Here is a 26,654-nt window from a genome sequence, read left to right on the forward strand (position 1 = left end):
TGAAAGAGTGGTGATAGGAGCAGACATCAATGGGCATGTTGGTGAAGGGAACAGAGGTGATGAGGAAGTAATGGGTAGATATGGTATCAAGGATAGGAATGGGGAAGGACAGATGGTAGTTGATTTTGCAAAAAGCATGGAAATGGCTGTGGTGAATACCTACTTTAAGAAAAGGGAGGAGCACAGGGTAACATATAAGAGTGGAGGAAGGTGCACACAGGTGGACTACATTCTTTATAGGAGATCCAAGCTAAAAGAAATTACAGACTGTAAGGTGGTAGCAGGAGAGAGTGTCACTAGACAGCATAGGATGGTTGTATGTAGGATGACTTTAGAGGTAAAGAAGAAGAAGAGAGTGAGAGCTCAACAAAGGATCAGATGGTGGAAGCTGAAGGAGGAAGACTGTCGTGTGAAATTTAGTGAGCAGGTGAGAGAAGCACTAGTTGGAGGGGAAGCAATTTTGGACAACTGGAAAAGTACTGCAGATGTGGTGAGAGAGACAGCTAGGGCAGTACTGGGTATGACATCTGGACAGTGGAAGGAAGACAAGGAGACTTGGTGGTGGAATGAAGAGGTCCAGGAAAGCATAAGGAGAAAGAGGTTGGTGAAAAAGTTTTGGGATAGTCGGAGAGATAAAGAAAGTAGACAGGAGTACAAGGAGATGCGGCGTAAGGCGAGAAGAGAAGTGGCAAAAGCAAAGGAAAAGGCATATTGTGAGCTGTACAAGACGTTGAATAGTAAGGAAGGAGAAAAGGACTTGTACCGATTGGCCAGACAAAGGGACAGAGCTGGAAAGGATGTGCAGCAGGTTAGGGTGGTAAAAGATGCACATGGTAATGTGCTGACAAGTGAGGAGTGTGTGCTGTGAAGGTGGAGGGAATATTTTGAAGAGTTGATGAATAAAGAAAATGAGCGAGAGAAAAGGCTGGATGATGTGGTGAGAGTAAATCAGGAAGTAAAAGAGATTAGCACAGAAGAAGTGAGGGCTGCTATGAAGAGGATGAAGAGTGGAAAGGCAGTTGGTCCAGATGACATTCCAATGGAGGCATGGAAATGTCTAGGAGAGATGGCAGTAGAGTTTCTAACCAGATTGTTTAATAAAATCTTGTAAAGTGAGAGGATGCCTGAGGAGTGGAGATGAAGTGTGCTGGTTCCTATTTTCAAGAACAAGGGTGATGTGCAGAGCTGCAGTAACTACAGAGGCATAAAGCTGATCAGCCACAGCATGAAGTTATGGGAAAGAGTAGTAGAAGCTAGGCTTAGAAAACAGGTGAAGATCTGTGAGCAGCAATATGGTTTCATGCCGAGAAAGAGCACTACAGATGCAATGTTTGCTCTGAGAATACTGTTGGAAAAGCACAGAAAAGGACAGAAAGAGTTACATTGTGTGTTTGTGGACTTAGAAAAAGCTTATGATAGGGTGCCAAGAGAAGAGTTGTGGCATTGTATGAGGAAGTCTGGAGTGGCAGAGAAGTATGTTAGGGTAGTGCAGGACATGTACAAGAATAGTGTGACAGCAGTGAGATGCGCAGTCGGAATGACAGACTCATTCAAGGTGGAGGTGGGATTACACCAAGGATCAGCTCTGAGTCCTTTCTTGTTTGCAGTGGTGATGGACAGGTTGACAGATGAGATCAGACAGGAGTCCCCATGGACTATGATGTTTGCAGATGACATTGTGATCTGTAGTGAGAGTATAGAGCAAGTTGAGTCTAGTCTGGATAAGTGGAGATATGCTCTGGAGAGAAGGGGAATGAAAGTCAGTAGAAGCAAGACTGAGTATATGTGTGTGAATGAGAGGGAGCCCAGTGGAATAGTGCAGTTACAAGGAGTAGAAGTGGTGAAAGTAGATGAGTTTAAATATTTGGGGTCAACTGTTCAAAGTAATGGAGAGTGTGGTAGAGAGGTGAAGAAGAGAGTGCAGGCAGGGTGGAGTGGGTGGAGAAAGGTGGCAGGAGTGATTTGTGACCGAATAATATCAGCAAGAGTGAAGGGGAAAGTTTACAAAACAGTAGTGAGACCAGCTATGTTGTATGGTTTAGAGACAGTGGCACTAACAAAAAGACAGGAGGCAGAGCTGGAGGTGGCAGAGCTGAAGATGTTGAGATTCTCTTTGGGAGTGACAAGAATGGACAAGATTAGGAATTAACATATCAGAGGGACAGCTCAGGTGGGACGGTTTGGAGACAAAGTCAGAGAGGCGAGATTGAGATGGTTTGGACATGTGCAGTGGAGGGACCCAGGGTATATAGGGAGAAGGATGCTGAGGATGGAGCCACCAGGCAGGAGGAGAAGAGGGAGACCAAAGAGGAGGTTCATGGATGTGCTGAGAGAGGACATGCAGGTGGTTGGTGTGACAGAGGAAGATACAGAGGACAGGGTGAGATGGAAACGATTGATCTGCTGTGGCGACCCCTAACGGGAACAGCCGAAAGACAAAGAAGAAGAAGAAGTTTGTTGCAAAAAAGTCATATCCCTCAAGCTGGACAGCATCCACTTGTTCCTCCTTTCGGGCCATTTCACACATAACATGATTGAAGCCAACTAGCGCACGAAGGAAGAATTACATGCCATTCGTGAAAAATCAGAGCTGCCTCCAACACCTCGTACACCCGTTGCTACAACTATTTGCACACACCAGTGGTTGAAAGACAGAGAGTGCCCTGTGAGAGCCAATTCGGGATGACACACACGAACATCCAACACCGCTCACTTAGAAAATGGTCATTCATGCTGTTAGCATGAAAACAGTGACCAGACGATCATTTTCGATCTGGAGGTGAAATTTGCCCCCATGAATGTGACATTGCAGAAAGCAACACACATGTTGCACGCGCCTCCCCTCCCCCCCCCCAACATGTGGCATGCAGGGCGAGAGCACACTTGCATGACACGCTGGTATGTATTTACAGACATGATCATATGGGGGGAGGGAGCAGACAGCCACGTCTGAGTGCACACAGCCAAGCTGCAGCGGTTGCATACAGTGCACCTCTGCAAATTGCTGCATGTAAAACAGATCATCAGATCACGCAGTTGGTGATCTGAGTGCTGAGGTCAAAATGCATAGAACACTGACATCTACTGGCACCTGGTTATATCACACTGTTGTTGACCTGAATCACAACTTAACAGACTTTGCATTATTTTAAAATTAACAGATATGTGTTATATTTTCAATTTGTACATTTTGAGAATTGACAATGTAGTTATTCTATCTGGATTAATTTGATTTATAAGTCAAAACCATAAGTCAGACCTTCTTTCCTTTACAAGACAAAGATAGGTGAGTGTCTCTACACGTTCAACACTTTCACCACAACTTAACAGACTTTTTGGTTTTGCAAATGCCTTTTTTTACAAATGAAAAAAATGACATATTTTATAAAAGCACATTTATTTGGAAACACAAACACGTTACATTCACTTGTGTTGGCTTTTACATAGAATGAATTAGTCAACTAGTCAGTATGAGCAGAGGCTAAGTTTACCCATAATCCCTTTGGGCATCTGTGTGTTAATGTTCAAATCTTCAGAATTAGTGCATTATTTTAAAATTAACAGATATGTGTTATATTTCACTTTGTACATTTTAAGAGTTGACATTAATGTAGTTATTCTATTTGGATTAATTTGATTTATAAGTTAAAACCATAAGTCAGACCTGCTTTCCTTTACAAGACAGCAGCACCCTTTCAAGACAGAAGTGCTGACTCATTAGCTGTGTTTGGGTTTGTGATTGCCTTTGATTCTCTCAGAAGCGTTGGCAGTGTTTAAACTCAAAATTGGCTTGTTAGTAGCTGAGAGTGTATTGAGACAATACTGAAAGTTAGCGGTTAGCTGTAGCTTCTGATAAATTTTTTGGCAGTTAATCGGTTCAGCGCTACAAAAGATAAATTTTCAGTTAGCTGATTAGTGGTTATCGAAGCTAGGTTTTTGGTTAGCTGTGCCCACTACTGCATATATGTCATTGCAGAGATAGGTGAGTGTCTCTACACGTTCAACACTTTAACCACAAACAGATACACTTCTTATGGCCATGTTTAATAGCTGTCATTTCTGGGAGCATGCACTGATGTGACACATTGTCACACCCACTGCACAGTGTAACTTCCCTGAGTCTTGGTTGGCAACCAACCAGGCAGACAACTGAATCATCCCTGCTGCCAAAAAGTACCCATCTACATTATCTTTTCCATCCAAGTGACACATGGATATTCCTTTGGCCTTTCCCAGTTGCTGGGTTCTTCAGTGCTGAGGTACCTATGCCCTGAGTTATTTATAGAGGAGAGAGCCATATGACCAAAATGTTGCTGACATTCCCTCACAATTCAAGTGGCACACCTCATCTGAGTCTCCCTTGAGTCCCTGAGTAACCCTTGCTTTGATGCAACATCATTCTAATGGTACCCAAGGAACTTCCAAAAAGAATGTGGTACCAACAACATCCAGTTATCGGCTTAGGTCTCTGGTTAATGTCAAACCTTACAACCACATAGTGAGACAGGACGCAGCATGACTCGAAAGACTTGGGCATTTGTTCTCTTACAAAGGTATCAGATATCACCAAACACCTCTTTCTAAGTACATTGTGACTCCATAAGTGCCTCTCAAGCATTATTCAATCTCAAAGGCAAAACCCATGAATTCTTACTTTCTGCACAGAAGGAAGTTTATTGATTTTATTTTTGTATATTTAATACAGTACTGGCCGCCCTAGGTCTGATCAGGGTCATGAGAGCACTGATGAAAATGCACATCTTCATTGACTTGAGCTCTTATTATTGACGTATTGAATCTTGTACCAGCTGGAAACAGCTGTCTACCTGAGAACACAATGCGGCACTATCATGAATGTCAGCATAACTCCATTGTGACAAGTGTTACAAAGTACAATTCTCAAGATGCCAAAAGCTGTCTCGCTTTCTCCCATGCCTGTGTAGATTCAGTACTGTGAATAATTTGTCAAGAGGGAACTGAGGAAAGATAAAATATTTTTTTTATGAATCCTTAACATTGGCCATGTTCTCAGCTGAGATGCTCTACTTGGAGAAAAAAAAATGCTTTTACAATATTACTTACTTTTAGTGAAACAGTGAGTAATATCAATATTATTGTGGTATTTTATTTAATTACTTATAATCCCGGAAGATTACCCTCACCCCATTCACTTATTCTGAGGAACTGGTTAAAGATATACTGAATTGTAAATAATTCACTTGCATGGTTCATTGACAAATATAAAGGCCCCATCACATATAGTGCGAATTTGGTTGATTTGCGCAGAAAGTGCGCATGAAGCAGGAATCTTGTGCAAAACGTGTAAAATCATAGCTGCCTCAACACCTCGTACACATGTTGCTACAACTATTTGAGCACACCAGCGGCTGAAAGACATAGTGTGCACTGTGCGAGCCAATCGAACCCTCTTTCGGCAGGTGTCGGCCAAATTCCAGCTGACTCGCATGAACATCTAACACCGCTCGCATGTCAGTTTGAAAATGTGTGGATATTCGTACTATCATCACGAAAACAGTCAGCAGACAAGGTGCCGAAGTCACGGTTGAACTTTTTTTTTTCAGCCACATGAGGAATTAAAGTATTTTCAGATGTTTTCCAAACTCAGAAGGCTTTATGTGGATTATTTTTTCTTAAACTCGTATGATGATGAATTCCACTGAAACAAACAGGTAAGACTTTTTATTTACTGTGTGTGAATTTACTCCGCATGATGGACAGCAGCTTTCAGCCAATTACTGTACAGCATCGACGGATGTCTTCCACCATTCGGAAGATTCAGACGGGTTTCGGTGGCTTTTCAGTCGTGTGAATATCCGATAAATTGTGGAAGAGCTGGACATGTTACAGCATGTCCTGTGAGGCTTCAACACGGTGGCACTTTTGCTGTGCCATCAGCTTCATGCCAAAGCCATCGGCATGAATTTCGCTGCAACTCTTTTCAAAATCTTCTGTCACAGTGGAATGTGCCAAAAAAGTGCTGATGTTCACCTCTTCCGCAATTTCTCGGATAGTCACATGACAGTCCTGCATCACCACAGCGTTCACTTTGGAAATGATCCGGTCATTTCTGTTGGGAAAGTGTAGTGACACGGACCCACAACAGGGGGCGTAAATGAACGGACAATGGAAGGAGTCAAATTATAACACTTTACTGTTGTGAATGTCACAACCAAACACAGCAGATTCAGAATGTGCAACAGTCAATTAATAAAGGTGTCGTGTGGGCAGGCTCGACGATAGGAGATGCCCATCTGGAAACGAACCGGAACCACACGATTTCCACCGCCACCTGAACCCGAGGAATACTGGAGCCGCCAAGTCCCGGAGTCCCCAGGTGGCCACCTTCCCGGCGTGTCGGATCTGGTACTGCTGGCAGAAAGCAAAAGACAGTCAAAGGGTGGGTGTGTGAACACCCAGTAACAATGGTGGGAATGCCACCTCCACCTCTCACTCAACACGTTGCAGCGGTCTCAGATGAAAAGGAGCACCGTCTTGCACAGCCTCCGCAAAAACGACCGGTTCTCCTGCAAACACTCACAATAACAGATTTATAAATCACAAAAGGCTGAGAGTATTACCTCCAGATGAAGATGATATCTCGGCAGTTTGGTGGAGGTGTCTTCCTGCTTTTATACCAGATGTGATGATTAGTGACAGCTGTCACGGATGATGGGTGACAGCTGTCACCACGGCTTGTTCCTGAGGCGGCAGCGCCCTCTCGTGCCTGAAGCCCGCACTTCAGGCAGGGCGCCTTCTGGTGGTGGGCCAGCAGTACCTCCTCTTCAGCGGCCCACACAACAGGACCCCCCCCTCAACGGGCTCCTCCTGGCGCCCGACCAGGCTTGTCCAGGTGGCGACGATAGAAATCGGCCAGGAGGGCCGGGTCCAGGATGAAGCTCCTCTTCACCCAGGAACGTTCTTCGGGTCCATACCCCTCCCAGTCCACCAAATAGTGGAAACCCCGGCCCATTCGACGGACGTCCAAGAGCCGGCGAACTGTCCAAGCCGGCTCCCCGTCGATAATACGGGCAGGAGGCGGCGCTGGACCGGGTGCACAGAGGGGCGAGGTGTGATGCGGTTTTATCCTGGAGACATGAAAGACCGGATGGATCCGCAGTGAGGCCGGGAGTTGGAGCCTCACTGCGGTAGGACTGAGGACCTTGAGGATGGGGACGGGTCCAATGAATCGGTCTTTCAACTTGGGGGACTCGACCTGGAGTGGAATGTCCTTGGTGGAAAGCCACACCTCCTGCCCGGGCTGGTATGTGGGGGCCGGGGACCGTCGACGGTCTGCATGGGCTTTAGCCCTCGTCCGGGCCCTCAACAAGGCCGAACGGGCGGTGCGCCACACCCGACGGCATCTCCGCAGATGGGCCTGGACCGAGGGCACACCGACCTCTCCCTCCACCAAAGGAAACAAAGGGGGTTGGTACCCCAGACACACCTCGAACGGGGAGAGGCCGGTGGCAGAGGACACCTGGCTGTTATGAGCGTACTCGATCCAGGCCAGATGTTCACTCCAAGCCGTCGGGTGTGTGGAGGTCGTGCACCTGAGGGCCTGCTCCAACTCCTGGTTGGCCCGTTCGACCTGTCCGTTAGTCTGCGGGTGATACCCAGACGAGAGGCTTACAGTGGCCCCCAGTTCCCGGCAGAAACTTCTCCACACCTGCGAGGAGAACTGGGGTCCGCAATCCGAAACGATGTCTGTTGGTATCCCATGCAGCCGGACAACATGGTGGACGAGGAGATCCGCCGTCTCCTGGGCCGACGGGAGCTTCGGGAGGGCCACGAAGTGGGCCGCCTTGGAGAAACGGCCCACTATCGTGAGTATGGTGGTGTGTCCCCGGGACGGCGGGAGGCCCGTGACAAAATCCAGACCGATGTGGGACCAGGGGCGGTGAGGCACAGGAAGTGGCTGTAGAAGTCCCTGTGCCTTCTGGTGGTCAGCCTTGCCCCTGGCACAGGTGGTGCAGGCCTGGATGTAAGCCCGGACATCAGTCTCCAGGGACGCCCACCAGAAGCGCTGCCGGACTACTGCCACGGTCCTACGCACCCCTGGGTGGCAGGAGAGCTTGGACCCGTGACAGAAGTCCAGAACGGCAGCTCTGGCTTCTGGTGGGACGTATAGTCTGTTCTTCGGCCCTGTTCCGGGATCCGGGCTCCGTGCCAGGGCCTCCCGGACGGTCTTCTCCATGTCCCAGGTCAGAGCAGCCACGATAGTGGACTCTGGGAGAATGGGTTCCAGTGGATCCGACAGCTTGGTCTTGACTTCCTGTTCATGCACCCGGGACAGGGCATCCGATCTTTGGTTTTTGGTCCCGGGGCGGTAGGTGATCCGGAAGTCAAAACGGCCGAAAAACAGTGACCAGCGGGCTTGCCTGGGGTTCAGTCGCTTGGCGGTACTGATATACTCCAGGTTCAGTGAAAACCGTGAAAGGCACTGACGCTCCCTCCATCAGGTGTCTCCACTCCTCAAGAGCCTCTTTCACCGCAAGGAGCTCTCAATTGCCCACGTCATAGTTCCGCTCTGCTGGGGTCAACCTGCAGGAAAAATAGGCACACGGGTGAAGAACCTTATCGGTTTCTCCACTCTGGGATAGCACGGCTCCTATCCCTGAGTCAGAGGCGTCCACTTCAACCACAAACTGGCGACCAGGATCGGGCTGCACCAGGACCGGTGCAGTCGAGAACCGGCGTTTCAACTCACTAAACGCGGCTTCGCACCGACCCGACCAGGTGAAGGGAACTTTTGGTGAGGTCAGGGCCGTCAGGGGGCTAACTACCTGACTATACCCCTTAATGAACCTCCTGTAGAAATTTGCGAAGCCGAGGAACTGTTGCAGCTTCCTACAGCTTGTAGGTTGGGGCCAGTCTCTCACCGCTGCGACCTTGGCCGGATCCGGGGCGACGGAGTTGGAGGAGATGATAAACCCCAGGAAGGACAAAGAAGTGCGGTGAAACTCACACTTCTCGCCCTTCACAAACAACCGGTTCTCCAACAACCGCTGCAGGACCTGACGTACATGCCGTACATGGGTCTCAGGGTCCGGAGAAAAGATGAGTATATCATCCAGATATACGAAGATGAATCGGTGCAGGAAGTCCCACAAGACGTCATTAACCAAAGCTTGGAACGTCGCGGGGGCGTTAGTGAGGCCGAACGGCATGACCAGGTACTCAAAGTGACCTAACGGGGTGTTAAATGCCGTCTTCCATTCGTCTCCCTTCCGGATCCGAACTAGGTGGTATGCGTTCCTAAGATCCAACTTTGTGAAGATTTTGGCTCCATGCAGGGGGGTGAACACTGAATCCAACAAAGGCAACGGGTATCGGTTGCGAACCGTGATCTCGTTCAGCCCCCGATAATCAATGCATGGACGAAGACCGCTATCTTTTTTTCCCAAAAAAAAGAAACCTGCTCCCATCGGAGAGGTGGAGTTACGGATCAGCCCGTCAGCTAAGGAGTCCCGGATGTAGGTCTCCATTGATTCGCGCTCAGGTCGGGAGAGGTTGTACAGCCTGCTGGACGGGAACTCCACGCCTGGCAACAAATTGATGGCACAATCATATGGACGGTGCGGGGGAAGAGTGAGTGCCTGATCCTTGCTAAAAACGTCAGCAAGATCGTGGTACTCAACCGGCACCGCTGACAGATTGGGGGGAACTTGGACCTGCTCCTTAGCCTGGGAACCGGGAGGAACCGAGGATCCCAAACACATCCGATGGCAGGTTTCGCTCCACTGTACCACCACCCCGGACGGCCAATCAATCCGGGGATTGTGTTTCATCATCCAGGGGAACCCCAGAATCACACGGGAGGTAGAAGGAGTCACAAAAAAACTCAATCTCCTCCCTATGATTCCCTGACACTACCAGAGTTACTGGTGGTGTCTTGTGTGTGATTAAAGGGAGTAGGGTGCCATCTAGTGCTCGCACCTGCAATGGTGTAGGTAGCGCCACCAGAGGGAGCCCTACCTCCCTGGCCCATCCGCTGTCTAACAGATTCCCTTCTGACCCTGTGTCTACCAGTGCTGGGGCCTGAAGGGTTAAATCCCCACTAAGGATTGTAACTGGGAGTCGTGCGGCAATATGTGTGTGTCCCACGTGAATTTTTTGGCCCACCCTAAGCCCAGTCTCTAGGGGCGGGCGTTGGTGTTTAACCGTTCGGGGCAATCGCTCAATTGATGCTCCATTGAGCCACAAACAAAACACGCCCTGCGTGGAAACCTCCTCTGTCTATTAGGTGGTCTAAATGTGGCCCTGCTCGTGTCCATAGCTTCGTCAGCAGGGGGAGCTGTCGCCCCACGGGACGTAGAGGCCAGGGAGCGTGGGAAGGGCGGACCTTTCTCGGACCCGGAAGGAAGAGGGACGGCGCGCGCCCGGCCACGTCCTTCGTCTCGTTCCCGACGGCGTTCCTCCAACCGATTGTCTAACCGTATAACGAGATCAATAAGCCCATCTAATTCCCGCGGTTCATCCTTGGCCACTAGGTGCTCCTTTAGGACTGACGACAGTCCGTTTACAAAGGTGGCGCGGAGCACAGCATTATTCCAGCCGGACCTCGCAGCCGCGATGCAGAAGTCGACTGCATAAGCGGCTGCGCTCCGGCGTCCCTGTCTCATCGACAGCAGCACGGTTGAAGCGGTCTCTCCCCTGTTAGGGTGATCAAACACAGTTCTGAACTCCCTCACAAACCCAGTGTATGTGTGAAGGAGCCGTGAATTTTGCTCCCAAAGCGCTGTAGCCCAAGCGCGTGCCTCTCCCCGAAGCAGAGTGATCACATAAGCTATTTTGCTTGCGTCTGACGCGTACATGACGGGACGTTGTGCGAAGACGAGCGAACACTGCATAAGAAAGTCCGCGCACGTCTCCACACAACCTCCGTACAGCTCAGGAGGGCTTATGTATGCTTCAGGGGATGGTGGGAGGGGTTGTTGAACCACCACTGGAACATTAATATCTAGCACAGGATCAACAGGAGGAGGAGCTGCAGCAGCGCCCTGAGCGCTCGCCGCCACTTGCGCGGAGAGAGCCTCCACACTGCGGTTCAGGAGGATGTTTTGCTCGGCTATTTGATCCATTCGAGCCGTAAAGGCGGTGAAAATATGCTGTAGCTCACCAATCATGCCTCCTGCAGATGCCTGCGCTCCCTGCTCTCCCATTGGTTGTTCAACAGCCTGGTGACGCCCCTCGGAGTCCATGACGCTGGCCGAGATATCCTGTTGGGAAAGTGTAGTGACACGGACCCACAACAGGGGGCGTAAATGAACGGACAATGGAAGGAGTCAAATTATAACACTTTACTGTTATGAATGTCACAACCAAACACAGCAGATTCAGAATGTGCAACAGTCAATTAATAAAGGTGTCGTGTGGGCAGGCTCGACGATAGGAGACGCCCGTCTGGAAACGAACCGGAACCACACGATTTCCACCGCCACCTGAACCCGAGGAATACTGGAGCCGCCAAGTCCCGGAGTCCCCAGGTGGCCACCTTCCCGGCGTGTCGGATCTGGTACTGCTGGCAGAAAGCAAAAGACAGTCAAAGGGTGGGTGTGTGAACACCCAGTAACAATGGTGGGAATGCCACCTCCACCTCTCACTCAACATGTTGCAGCGGTCTCAGATGAAAAGGAGCGCCGTCTTGCACAGCCTCCGCAAAAACGACCGGTTCTCCTGCAAACACTCACAATAACAGATTTATAAATCACAAAAGGCTGAGAGTATTACCTCCAGATGAAGATGATATCTCAGCAGTTTGGTGGAGGTGCCTTCCTGCTTTTATACCAGATGTGATGATTAGTGACAGCTGTCACGGATGATGGGTGACAGCTGTCACCACGGCTTGTTCCTGAGGCGGCAGCGCCCTCTCGTGCCTGAAGCCCGCACTTCAGGCAGGGCGCCTTCTGGTGGTGGGCCAGCAGTACCTCCTCTTCAGCGACCCACACAACAATTTCAGCATGTTGATGGCCGACCGGAGCGTGGCTCACTCTCCACTGTTGTGCGGCCGTCTTTAAACCGGTTGTACTGCTCCTTAATCTGTGTGATGCCCATAGGATCGTCACCAAAAGCCGTCTGAATAATCCGAATGGTTTCCACCTGGCTGTTGCCCAGTTTCTGGCAAAATTTGATGCAGTCACGCTGCTCCAGTTGTTCCGCCATTTTCCTTGCAAAGAAAAAACGACGAGAGACTCCACCGATCCTCACACAAAGGCTGCTTACCAGCAAATGATGCAATCGACAGGCGTGAAAAAATTCACGCATGCGCACGAAGGTTCAAGGTTGGCTCATGCAAGCACATGTGATTCAAATCCATCAGGATTTTGAAAAAAATAAAAAGGTCGGATGCTTTTCTAACAGACCTCGTAATAATAATAATAATAATAATAATAATAATAATAATAATAATAATAATAATAATCATTTTGGACACCTTTTTAGTTTCCAGTTATGTCAAGTATGCACCACTATCCGTCTTTTGCACATTGGTCTTCCTTTCCTTTCAAAAGTCCATTCTTGTAAGTGTATAGTCTTCTAGTGTGCTTCATTCTGTTACATTCAGAGAACAGTGAGCATGTCCTAACGGATGCCAAAGGTTTTGAGTGTTATAGCCAATCCCCTTTCTACAGTGTGAGTTTTGACCTTCTAATGCCATGTCTCAACACATGCCCATTCCAGAAACACTGTCTGCCAACAAAGCAGAAAGAGAAGAGACCTTAGCTGATGATAAGGATGAGCTGCTTACTGTGCTGCCACTGTGACATGGACTTTCATTCACTCATTTGCTGCTTCCATTTTCTGTCCTAGATCTTCCCTGGGGCCTCCTCCCAGTTGAATGTGCCAAGAAAACCTCCCTAGGGAGACGGCCGGGGGGGAGCTCAAACTCAGCTCGCATCTTTTGATGCAATGAATGTTTGATGGAGTAGTTAAGTGGAGATTCTTTCTGTTTTAGCCAATAAGAGCTATTAAGCACTGCTCCATGCCAGAATTTCTGCTGTATTACAAGTGGCAGCTGTGTTTCATACGCAATAATCACATTACTCAAGTTAAAGTGATTGGCTAACCAACAAAGATCATTTCATAGTCTCACTTTAAAAGTGACATATGGTATTTATGAATATGTTGGCACAAGACCAGCTGGACAGAAAAGGAAGCTAAATAATTAAAATTTATGTATTTATTTTTTATTATCTTTTTTTTTTTTTTTTTTTGCAAAAATTAACACACACAGCATGAAATACCATGTGTACAAGAGAGCAAAAGTCAGTTATTGACATGCATTTCTGTGATTTTATTGTATGAGGAGAGAGAAGATGAGCGTGATGATAGAGTGAATGGGGGGTGCAGAGAGAAGAGATGATCGCTTCATCACAGGAAGTCACCCAACACCCTACGACTATGATAACTTACTAGAGGATGGTTGAAGAAGTCAGGACCAGATCTAAAGGTGAAATTTTGCGGAATTGGAAACTACTGTTGGCAGAGGTTTGCCCTATACAAGTGCAGTGCTCTAGTTTTTTTTTTTTTTTTTAAACAGTGCAAAAGCACCCCTTCATTCCAAAATGTCCTGATTGTGATATGACCAGAATGAAGGAAACAGCAAAACTGTAGTGCAGTCAATTAAACAGCAAGATATGATGATGAATACAACAGGGTGTCATCTGCATAACATGCAGACAAGGAGAAAATTTTGCTGTTTGGAATGAAGTCAAACCGGATTGGATTGATATTTAAAAACTGATTTTAACTTTTATGCATCATAAATGTCTGAGTCAACAACTGTTGCAGCATTAGGAAGGCAAGGAGGAGATTCTGCAGAATCATAGACCCTATCATAATGCTGGAGTGCTTTAACATCCTCTGTTATATAAACACTGATCCATAGCCGTTGTGTTAGGGATAAAAATGTCCTGGGGGAAATACAGCAAAAATATAACATTTTAGGATCCTCCCCATTTATTTTATGGCCTTTTTCATTTTTACTGCATCTTATAAAGAGTCTGAGAAAATGGGGACTTACATTACAACACTGATTGAAATGTCAGTGATCACATTATGTTTTAGAATCCCTTTCAAACCAACTTTTTACTGTAATGTCTTCTTATTCCTGGGCTTTCAAAATATATTTTCTTCTATTCTCCTAATATTTCATCCTCATAGTTGACTCTCTCCTTTACTTTCTTTTTCCATCCCAATCCACTTCTTTTGCTATACTGTGTATCTGACAGTATCACTAGATTTCAAGTTCTGTCACATGACACATGAATGAATGTGCCTCACAAGAAAAAAAAAAAGTGATCACCTTAGTATTTCTGTTGTGTGCTGGGGTGTTTGGCTGGCTTGGTTTCTGTTTTTCCCACCAGGTGGTATGCATTCAGGACTGAGTGGCTGAGCATTAGGACCTCACCCTGAACACCTGAGGCTTGTTTTCACGTGCAGGTCATCAGGACTCACAGCTGTGGTGTATTCTGTCTTGATCAGAGATTGCTGCACTTGCTGCAGAGATTGCTGCGATTGCTGCTGATTGACAGAGACTCGACCATGTGAGCAGACGTGTGAGATCAGCGTTGGGAGAACAATCTCACCATTACGGACGCAGAGACCGCTCCAGGTTTGACGCCACAGTCTGTGAAGGAGGATTGGGTGAGGTCTCATGCTCTTCAGCACACTTCCTGAGGTAATTTGGTTTTGGTGACTTTTATGAAGTAATGACAGTGGATTTGGTGTCCCTCACACCTTGCTGTATTGAGCTGTCATGTTATGCTAATTGTCTAATCAGCTTCTGCTGCAGTGGAGATTTGAACTGAGTTGTTCAGTGCCTGCAGGGTGAGAAGCTGATATATATATTAAAGCCAGGAAGTGTTTGCTGATTGTGTGCACCTTTTGAGCTGTGTCTCTCTGTGTGGAGAGTGTTGGACTCACCTCATATTTTCTTGCTTCACAAACTCGGTTTGTCGCGGCCACCTGGGGGGTGTCGGCGGGGTCCCTGGGTCCGAACTGCCGTGGCTCCGGACCGTTTACGCTGCTGAGAGCGCGCCGTGTTTCCACCTCACCAGACCGCGGACTTTTTAGTTATTTATCACTTCACTCACTTTCATTAAAATGTGTTATCCTTTGAACCGTGCTCTGCTTATTTTATGCTGGGTCCTGTCAAACGCTGGGTCGGTGCTCCGACCGCGTCCAACACATAACAATTTCTTCTGTTTTTCTCGTTGCTTGGTGCTGACAAATTATGCTGTATTTGTTGTCTTTCTCACACCTGTTTTGTTTTTTTTCCTCTCTCTGAGGTATGGCTCCATCCAGAGATGGGTGTGGTGTCTGTTTCTGTAATGCTCCTGTCCTGTGTACCAGCAACATTTCCTGTATATTCGCTTTGTGAATTGTTTTGTAAATTGTGTCAGTAGCATGGCCCAAGCAGAGGCCCATGCTAGGCCTTTGAGTCTGGTCTGCTTGAGATCTCTTCCTCCAATCATCAGAGGGAGCTTTTCTTTACCACTGTCAAGTGTATGCTTGCTCTGGGGGTTGGTAAGGTTAGACCTTACTTGTGTGAAGCACCTTGAGGCAACTTTGTTGTGATTTGGCGCAGTATAAATGAAAATAAATTGAACATTAAAACTGAAATCAATACATACACCCTACCAGTCATCAGTTACCCCACTGGGATACTAAGTTGGTCACAGGAGATATGCCACTGATGTCAAAACACAAAAGCTCCTCACAATTCATGGAGGCTTCCACCCAAAGTCCAGCACCCTGAGGCTCCATGAGCAATGGATGAGGGATGGTGAGTGAGTTTCAGAGCCAAAATCCAGGATGAGACAAGGAGCATCCATAAATACATCAGAAAGATGGTGCCTGAGATCAGCTGCTACAAGAATGTGTCAGACAGCTGAAGACAGATGGTGGTAAAGAACAGGAGGAGGAGATATCATGGAGGACCAAGCCCCTCCAGGGGATGTACCATCAAGAGACAGAGGAAATGGCTGACATCACGAAGCCCTACCGGTGGCCAGAAAAGGCTGGCCAAAAGGACAGCACATAGGCTCTGATCGTGCAAGCACAAGAACAAGCCCTAAGAACCAGATCCATAGAGGCAGGAGTCTATCACAGCCAACAGGACCCAAGTTGCAGGTTGTGCAAATGTGCACCAGAGACAGTCCAGCAGAGAGTAGCAGGATGCAAATGCAAGCTGGGACAGCACACGCAGAGAGGCACAATCAAGTGCCAGGAATCGTATTCAGGAATATCTGTGCCGCATATGGATTAGATGTTCCAATGTTCTGATGAGAGATGACACCAAAGGTGGTTGAGAATGACAGGGCAAGGGTCCTGTGGGACTTCAAATTCCAGACAGACAAACAGCTGTTGGCCAACCAACCAGACATCGTGGTGATTGACGGAAAGAAGACAGTTGTGATCGATGTGGCAATCCCAGCTGACAGTAACATCAGAAAGAAGGTGTTATGTGTCGACGCGGGTTGAGGAGCGGACCTGCGTCTGACGGAACCCAGTGCTAAAATAACCAGAAAGCGGTTCCAATAACAAAACAATTAATTTTTTCACCCTCTGGTGCATAATAAAGTGTAGAAACTAAAACAGCATCATTGTGGTGGAGTGAAGGCTGGCACGCTCTCCAGCGCCCAAAAGGATCGAAGCCCGGCGCTTCTGGACTCACTGTTACCGCCAAACACCCCCCAGGTGGACACGACAAACCGACTCTCTGCGAAGGATAGAAGAGGTGAGGTAAGTCAGCAGTTACAACTAATATCCTTCAAAAGACACACACCATCAGCAACACATTCAGGTCTGTATTTTAAGCTTTATGCAAATGAGCAGCTTCTCACAACAGGTGGAGGATCACTTGTCCGCACGCCACAGCAGTGAGAAGCAAGCTGCACAATTCTCATCACAATTCAAATATACTGCGTAACGAAATACCAAGTTACTATCAACAAGTAGTCAAACAATTAATCACCTCTGATGTGTGCTGACAGCATGTGTCCCTCACCCTTCCTGCTTCACAGGCTCGATGTGTCAAACCCAGGCGCGGTCCTCAGTGTCTCACAAACAAACATCACAAGGTCGAGTTCCCAGCAATTCTGCTTGAATCACACATGGCTTAAATGCAGAACGCCATCTAATTATCTGCTTCAGCTGAAAGTCTTTAAGGTTGCATGTGAGCACCATCCACAGGTGCTGCACATGATGTTGATGAGGGTGTGAGCACCATCCACAGGTGCTACACATGATGTTGATGAGGGTGAAGGACTCTTCAGCCAGCACCTTCTCCACAGACAAATCAGTTTTCATACCACCTGGAGAGCAAAGAAAAGAAAAGAACACCAAAATGTCCAGCCACAACCCCCCAACACACAACAGAAGGAGCATGAGAAAACAGAGAATTACCAAGAGCTGAAGGAGCAACTGGAGCAGATGTGGAAGGTAAAGTCCAAAGTGGCCCCACTGGCAATAGGAGCACTAGGAGCTGTAACCTCCAGTTTGGAAGAGTGGCTCCAGCAGATTCTAGGCACAACATCAGAGGTCTCTGTTCAGAAGAGCTCAGTCCTTGGAACAGCTAATGTCACACCCTCAAATTCCCAGGCCCAAGATTGAGAAACACACAGGAAAAGATGTTAAGAGATGTTCTAATGTTATAGTTTCCATTCATTACTAGTTCATCAGTGCAAGAAATAATCATGCAAACAAGCCAAATTTGCTCATTGCACTTGACAAAGATTCAATCTGTTTTGAATATTTAAATGAAAATTCTTGGAACCAAATAGACATTTTACAATTTATCCAAGTAGCTTCTTCACTTTCTTCACAGATGAAACTTGATGAGAGACATGAAACTTTTGAATTCCTCCAACTGCATCAAAGTGGGTCAAGGCCTGTATATGTATGTATCTATCTATCTTATCAACACTTGTACATGTATTGGTTTTCAATATAACAGTATTAATGCTGTCCTCTATGGGACCTGAGGGCCATTGGTGCCAGAGCTTATCTCTGGATTCCATAGCGGGAAGCAGATGAGAGTTTATAATTCTAAGGCCAGTGCCCATTTTAACATCTAGTTGGAGTGAGACTATACTGAGTTAGTGTCTTGTCCAAGGAGACAGAAAGATAGCATGAGTGGGCTCAGAACCCAGGTCGACATATTGACAAAGGAGCTTCTTATACAGGGAGCCACCTGTTCTACTGTGTAAAAGCAAATATATCACACATGAAATGAAAGATGTTGTGTTCTGTGTTGCTTTAATCACATCTAGATATAAAGATCAGAAAATGAAATCCCTCATACTTACCTTTTGATGTCAAAAACATCTTTTGTAATAAAAATTTAAATTACCCTTAAAGACAAACAACTTTCTGTGTATGTATATATATATACGAGGTCTGTCCTAAAAGTAATGGACCTTTTTATTTTTTTCAAAAACTATATGGATTTGAATCACGTGTGATTGCATCAGCCAAGCTTGAACCTTCGTGCGCATGCGTGAGTTTTTTCACGCCTGTCGGTGCGTCATTTGCCTGTGGGCAGGCTTTGAGTGAGCACTGGTCCAGCCCCCTTGTCGGATTTTCATTGTCAGGGAAATGGCTGAGAGACTGCTGCTTTGCTCCATGAAATTTTTTTCAGAAACTGTTAGAGACAGCCAGATGGAAACCATTTGAAAGATTCAGATGGCTTTCTGTGAAGATTCTGTCGGCGTCACACGGATTAAGGAGTGTTAAAACCTTTTTAAAGATGGCCCACAGCGGCGGAGGGCGCATGGCGCACAGAGCGGCCATCGACAGGCTGGAACGACCAGATCATTTCCAAACTGAACGCTGTGTTGATCCGGGACATCGTGTGACTACCACAGAAATGACAAGAGAGCTGGACATAGCACTTTTGTGGCACATTCCACTGTTACAGGAGATTTTGTAATGAAAGACATGCAGAGGAATTCGTGCGTCGGCACGGAGCCGCTCATGGCGCGCAACAAAAAAAAACACCTCCGTGTTGGAAACCATTCGGAAGATTCAGACGGCTTTCGATGGCTTTTCAGTCGAGTGAGTATCTGAGAAATTGTGTAACAGCTGGACATGCCACAACATGTCCTGTGAGACTTCCAACACGGAGGTGTTTTTTTTGGTTTCTAGCTTCATCTGCCTGCTTGATCCCTTGCTTTACCTTTTGTCTCCAGCACCACCAATCTTCCGTGATCTCCTCCCAGATTGTAGGGTCGATGTTGCAGGCTGTCATGCCACGCTTACAGGCATCGCTGTAGGGGAGGGCTGGCCATCCTACTCGTTGGCTGCCTAATCCCAGCTGTCCATAGAGTATGTCTTTGGCAATACGGCCGTCCTCCATGCGCCATCTCAGGCATCGCTAGCCAGCAACTCCTGACTCTCTCCTGAGCCAGGCGTGGTCCAGCACGTGGTCGTGGTCCTGCACATGCCAGCACGTTCGTGTTGGAAATATGGTCTTGCCATTTGATGCCCAGGATGTGCCTTAGGCAGCGCAGGTGGAATGTTTTCAGTTGATGTTCCTGGCGCATGTTGGTGGTCCATGCTTCACTGCCATAAAGTAGTAGTAGTTGTGTGTGTGTGTACACACACATATATATATATATATATATATATATATATATATATATATATATATATATATATATATATATATATATATATATATATATATAAACAAACTAGCGTGTTACCCGTGGGGATCCACAGGCTCTAGATTGGGTAGTGTTTATAAAATAGGTAGCTGACATGTTTCATTATTAGTTGTAGTATTTTATTTTTACTTCTATTTTGCCATTTGATTTTTATTGGACCACAGTGGAAATAAGTGTTTACACTTTCTTGTGTCATCTATGTATTTGTAATGTGTTTACAATTATATTATGTACTTACATTGAACTTACTAAATAAAACCACCCACACACTCACACTTTTGATATAAAGATGATTTACTACCCCTAATATCCGTAGCGTCTCCAAAAATATTAGTAATATCAACATTCCAATTTTGCAGAGTTCATATTTGACCCAAAATACATAAGCACACCAAATGGAAATGTCAGCTTTCCCCAGTTTTTCCATGATTGACGTTACTCGCACGCACATATGGAGAGGTTTTGACTTGTCTGTATTCTGCTGCAAGCAAGTGGTTCTAATTTTAGACAGAAACAGAGACAGTGGTGGAAGCCATCAAATGCAATACACTTATCACTCATGGTAATAGCAACATGAGTCTTAACTAAACCGGCTAAGTTAATTGAACTGCAAAAGAGACAATAAACCAATAACACTAACAACACTGCTAAACTAACATGAACCACAATAACATTTAAAAACCCCAAACTCCCATGGTTCATTGCAGCACATTGTTTACTGGTTAGCTAAAATTACTAATTTCTCCAAAAATATTTGTCCTATAAAGTTATTGCTTTCACAGTATTCATCCTTGTCCCAAAATGCATAAGCATACCAAACAGCAAATGCCAGCTCAGTCCGGTTTGTGTGTGATCAAAGCCACACACAGGCATGCATGCACGCACACAGAGGCCATTTGGCCATTATAATATATAAATTAGTCAGACTGAAGCCTTCTGAAGCCACCCCTCACCATTCTCCACAAAATGTGGAGCTCTGTCAAGAAAACTATCTGTTGTAACACTTGTGCTAAATCAACATGCAGATTTACCTCAACTCTGCTGTAGCAACCCCAATTTGTACAGTGTTTTGATTACAAAACCTACTTGAGTTTTTGCTGAAAATACAATTTCCTGTGTTTATTAGTCTCTCACTCCAAAACTGGACTTATAGTAACCTCAAAGACAAATACCCCCATCACACATAGCCGGAATCACGCAGAGTGGCATCGGAGTTATGACTCTGCTCACATCCGAAAAGTGTCGGATTTCAGTTCCACAACATTGTGACAGCCATCTGTGGAAGTCTACACACTTGGTCAGAATCGGCCGACGGCTCCGAGTGTGAAGCACATGTTCATAAAGCCCCCGTCACAAATAGCAAGAATGTGGAGGAGCCATTCCGACACAGCAAATATTGCCATTATCCAATGCAGTCAGGAGGAAAAGGGGCAAGGTCCAAAGGCATCCAGAGTGCCTCTTCCACACCTGCACAATGGCATCCAAAGTGTGTTTAGACAGCAGGTGCATGACACAGTTTGCTGTCAGACAGCCATAATAGGTGCTGCAGTCTGCCCGATCTCCAACAGTCTGCAGGGCAGACCGGAGCGTTGTTTTCCTCATGCACATGTGGCACACCTGCGCTATGCACACACGTGTGGGGCTGTAATTATCACTCAGCTGTGTGTGTGTGTGTGTGTGTGTGTGTGTGTGTGTGTGTGTGTGTGTGTGTGTGTGTGTGTGTATACATAACACTGCCTGGGCCAGTAGGTGCACGCGGAGCACACGTGAATAAGTTGACAGCTTCGCTCCAAAGTTTGCTGGCAGTTGGTCCATACAGTCCCTCAGACTGAACCCTTCAAGGAACTTTCTTTTTTCTTGTTTGCACACTTCAGCAGCAGAACGCACCTCTGGACACTGCGATGGTTGGATTATCACATGGAATAATTTTTTCTTTTGGGTGAGAGGATTCTAACCGCAGGCTGCTGTCCAGGCCTCATGTCTTCATCTGTGAAACATCTCTGGACCGCTGTTGGAGGTAAGATGCATACGTATTAATGGTGGCAGATGAGACTTGGCTATTATGAGCATACTCGATCCAGGCCAGATGGTCACTCCAGGCCGTCTGGTGCGGAGGTCACGCAGCGGAGGGCCTGCTCCAGTTCCTGGTTCGTCCGCTCTGCCTGCCCGTTCGTCTGGCGGTGGTACCCAAACGAGAGACTGACGGTGGCCCCCAGTTCCCTGCAGAAACTCCTCCAGACCTGGGAGGAGAACTGAGGACCACGATTTGAGACAATGTCTGATGGAATCCCATGCAGACGCACGACGTGGTGGACCAGGAGGTCTGCAGTCTCCTGGGCCGTCGGAAGCTTCGGGAGGGCCACGAAGTGGGCCGCCTTGGAGAACCGGTCCACTATCGTGAGCATGGAAGTCATGCCCTGGGACGGCGGGAGGCCCGTGACAAAGTCCAGGCCAATATGAGACCAGGGGCGACGAGGCACGGGCAGAGGCTGGAGGAGGCCTTGGGCCTTGTGGTGGTCGGCTTTGCCCCTGGCACAGGTGGTGCAGGCCTGGACATACTCCCGGACGTCAGCTTCCATAGACGCCCACCAGAAGCGCTGCCGGACCACTGCCACGGTCCTTCGCACCCCTGGATGACAGGAGAGCTTGGAACCGTGACAGAAGTCAAGGACCGCAGCCCTGGCCTCTGGTGGGACGTACAGCTTGTCCTTCGGACCTGTCCCCGGGTCCGAGCTCCGTGTCAGGGCCTCCCGGACGGTCTTCTCCATGTCCCACGTAAGGGTGGCCACGACAGTGGACTCGGGGATGATGGTGTCAGGGGGGTCTGACGGCTCGGTCTTGACCTCCTCTTCATGCACCCATGACAGGGCATCAGATCGTTGGTTTTTTGTCCTGGGGCGGTAGGTGATCCGGAAGTCAAAACGCCCGAAGAACAGCGACCAGCGGGCTTGCCTGGGGTTCAGACGCTTCGCGGTCCGGATGTACTCCAGGTTCCGATGGTCCGTGAAAACCGTAAATGGTACCGATGCTCCCTCCAACAGGTGTCTCCACTCCTCAAGAGCCTCCTTCACCGCAAGAAGTTCCCGATTGCCGACGTCATAGTTCCGTTCAGCTGGGGTCAACCTGCGGGAAAAGTAGGCACATGGATGGAGAACCTTGTCGGACTCCCCGCTCTGGGATAGCACGGCTCCTATCCCTGAGTCAGAGGCATCCACTTCAACTACAAACTGGCGATTGGGATCGGGCTGCACCAGAACCGGTGCAGTCGAGAACCGGCGTTTCAACTCCCTAAACGCGGCTTCGCACCGATCTGACCAGGTGAAGGGGACTTTTGTGGAGGTCAGGGCTGTCAGGGGGTTAACTACCTGACTGTAGCCCTTGATGAACCTCCGGTAGAAATTTGCAAAACCGAGGAACTGTTGTAGTTTCCTACGGTTCGTTGGTTGGGGCCAATCTCTCACCGTCGCAACCTTGGCCGGATCAGGGGCGACGGAGTTGGAGGAGATTATGAACCCCAGGAAAGACAAAGAAGTGCGGTGAAACTCACACTTCTCGCCCTTCACAAACAGCCGGTTCTCCAACAACCGCTGTAGGACCTGACGTACATGCTTGACATGGGTCTCAGGATCCGGAGAAAAGATGAGTATATCGTCTAGATATACGAAGACAAACCGATGCAGGAAGTCCCGCAAGACGTCATTAACCAATGCTTGGAACGTCGCGGGTGCATTGGTGAGGCCGAACGGCATGACCAGGTACTCAAGGTGACCTAACGGGGTGTTGAATGCCGTCTTCCCTCGTCTCCCTCCCAGATCGGAACCAGGTGATAAGCATTCCCTCCTCCTTAGCTGTCACACCGGGTGGAACCGAGGATCCTAAACACTCCCGGTGGCAGGTTTCGCTCCACTGAACCACAACCCCAGACGGCCAATCAATCCAGGGATTGTGTTTTAGTACCCATGGAAAACCCAAAATCACTCGGGAGGTTGAAGGTGTTACATAAAACACAATCTCCTCCCTGTGATTCCCAGACACCACCAATGTCACTGGCTGTGTCTGGTGTGTGATTAGTGGAAGAAGGGTGCCATCTAGTGCCCGCACCGACAATGGTGACGGTAAGGCCACTAGAGGGAGCCCAACCTCCTTTGCCCATCTGCTATCCAGCAAATTCCCCTCCGACCCCGTGTCCACCAGTGCTGGGGCATGAAGGGTTAGATCCCCACTCAGGATCGTGACTGGGATACGTGCAGATCGTCGGGGTCTCCCCACGTGGGTGTTGTGACCCACCCTTAGCCCAGTCTCTAAGGACGAGTGCTGCTGTTTTGACCGTTTGGGGCATTCTCTCTGTGTGTGCTCGGTAGAGCTGCAGAGAAAACACTCTCCACGGATCAGCCTCCTTTGTCTCTGATCTGATCGCTTTTTGGCCCTGCTCGTTTCCATAGCAACATCAGCAGGGGGAGCTGTCGTCACGTGGAGAGCCCTGGCAGTGGAGCGTGGGGAAGTCGGCTCCCTTTCGGACCCGGGAGGAAGAGGGACGGCTTGTGCCTGACCACGCCCTTCGTCTCGCTCCCGTCAGTGTTCTGTTAATCGGTTGTCTAACCGTATAACCAGGTCGATAAGCCCATCTAAATCCCGCGGCTCGTCCTTCGTCACCAGGTGCTCCTTAAGGACCAGAGACAGTCCGTTTACAAAGGTGGCGCGGAGCGCAACAGCATTCCAGCCGGCTCGCGCTGCCACAATGCGGAAGTCGACTGCATACTTCGCTGCGCTCCGACGCCCCTGCCGTATCGACAGCAGCACACTTGAAGCGGTCTCGCCTCTATGAGGGTGGTCGAACACCTGTCGGAACTCCCTCACAAACTCAGTGTAAATTGTTAGGAGCCGTGAATTCTGCTCCCAGAGCGCCGTAGCCCAGGCGCGTGCCTCTCCTTGAAGCAAATTTATAACGTAAGCCACCCTGCTAGCGTCTGACGCATACATGACGGGACGCTGTGAAAAGGCGAGTGAGCACTGCATCTAGAAGTCCGCGCACGTCTCCACACAGCCTCCGTACGGCTCCGGAGGGCTTTTGTATGCTTCAGGGGAAGGTGGGGGGGTTCGTTGAACGACCAGCGGAATGTCTGTCTCTGGCACACGGTCAGCAGGAGGAGGTGCTGCAGCAGCGCCCTGAGCATGCGCTTCCACCTGGGCGGTGAGAGCCTCCATCCTACGATTGAGAATAATGCTCTGCTCGGTAACTAAGTCCAACTGAGCGGTAAAGGCGGTTAAGATGTGCTGCAGCTCACCCAACACGCCTCCTGCTGGCGCCTGTGCACCTCGCTCTTCCATTGGCTGTTCAAACGATGGTTGATGCCCCTCGGGATCCATGACGCTGGCTGAGAAATCCTGTTGTGAAAGTGTCATGACACGGACCCACAACAGGGGGCGATAATGAACGGACAATGGATAAGCCAAAAAGTAACAATTTAATGTTGTGAATCGCACAACGAAGTACAGACAATAACAATATGGTGGAATGTCAATTATACACAAGGTGACGTGTGGGCAGGCTCGACGATAGAAGACGTCCGGCGAGAGGAGAGCCGGATCCCACACAGCTTCCACCACCAACAGAGCTGAAGAACACTGGAGCCGCCAAGCCCTGCGCCCCAGGTGGTCGCTGTCTTCAGCAGTCAGACCCGGTACTGCTGGCAGAGAACAGAGACAGTACTGATGAGTGTGAGTTCGCACACTCAGTAATCCCACAGTCTGTATACAGTTAGGAGGGAAAACCTCCACCTCCAATCACACACTCGTGCAGCTCCCGAGATAACCACTTATCTGGGTGGGGTGGGAGGTGAAGCCGTCGCAGTCCACACCAAACGCCAACTCAGCAGACAGGGTATCCGTCCCAGGAAAACGGCTGCAAAAGAGATCAGACTGATGCTCGGGTTAAGGTTCAGCAGAGAAGTAATTACCTGAATGGTAGCTGATTTCTCGGTGGGGAGGTGGAGTTGCAGTCCGGCCTTTATGGTGGTGGTGATGAGTAGTGGATGAGTGACAGCTGGTACGGATGATGAGTGACAGCTGTCACTCCCGGTCGCTCCGACGCCCTCTCGTGCTTGAAGCCCGCACTTCAAGCAGGGCGCCATCTTGTGGTGGTGGGCCAGCAATACCTCCTCTTCAGCGGCCCACACAACAGCCTTGCCCAACTCATTAATCATGACGGACAAGCAAGGGGTCGTGGTTTTGCTGTCAGCTGTGTTCTTGTCAACCAATTATTGACCTGCCTGATTACACTATGTAACAAATTTTTATTTTTGTTTTGTTCCTAGGTACACAGTGTGTTTTCCTAACCTGTTATGCCTTAAATCAGGGGTGGGCAATCATGTGCCATGAAGGGCCGAAGCACTGCAGGTTTTCCTTGCTACCAATCATCTCAGCAGGTGATTTCATTAATGTTCAGGTGTTTCAGCAGGTGATTTCATTGACAACCAGGTGTTTATGTTCAAGGGAGAAGCTCATCAGCAACCCACCTGCTGAGGTGATTGGCTGCAAGGAAAACATGCAGTGTCTCGGCCCTCGTTGCCCACCCCTGCCTTAAATGAATAGAAAATAGCTGTTAACCACAGAAACTTTGCTTCTGTGATCAGAACAATGATATTTTGAAATTTGTCTGTTTTCAAGAATATTCTCGATGCACCTTCACTACTACTGAGTAGTCTTCTAGAATATTCTTTAACTGCTAGAACTGTCCAGAATTTTCTAGAAGTTTCCATAATTATCTAGATATTTCAAGAAACTTTTAGAACTTCTAGAATGTAAAAAATAAATAAATAAATAAAATCAAAGTTTGTGCTGAATGTAGTCATTTTTCCATAGACTTTAGACATAAGCAGTTGAAATATAACACTTAGAAGCCAGGAACAAAAATTGTGTTACATAGTGTTATCAGTACCAGTTATCGGTCAACCCCTATTACCACTG

The sequence above is a fragment of the Thalassophryne amazonica genome, chromosome 3, assembly GCF_902500255.1.
Source record: "Thalassophryne amazonica chromosome 3, fThaAma1.1, whole genome shotgun sequence".
Classification (NCBI taxonomy): domain Eukaryota; kingdom Metazoa; phylum Chordata; class Actinopteri; order Batrachoidiformes; family Batrachoididae; genus Thalassophryne; species Thalassophryne amazonica.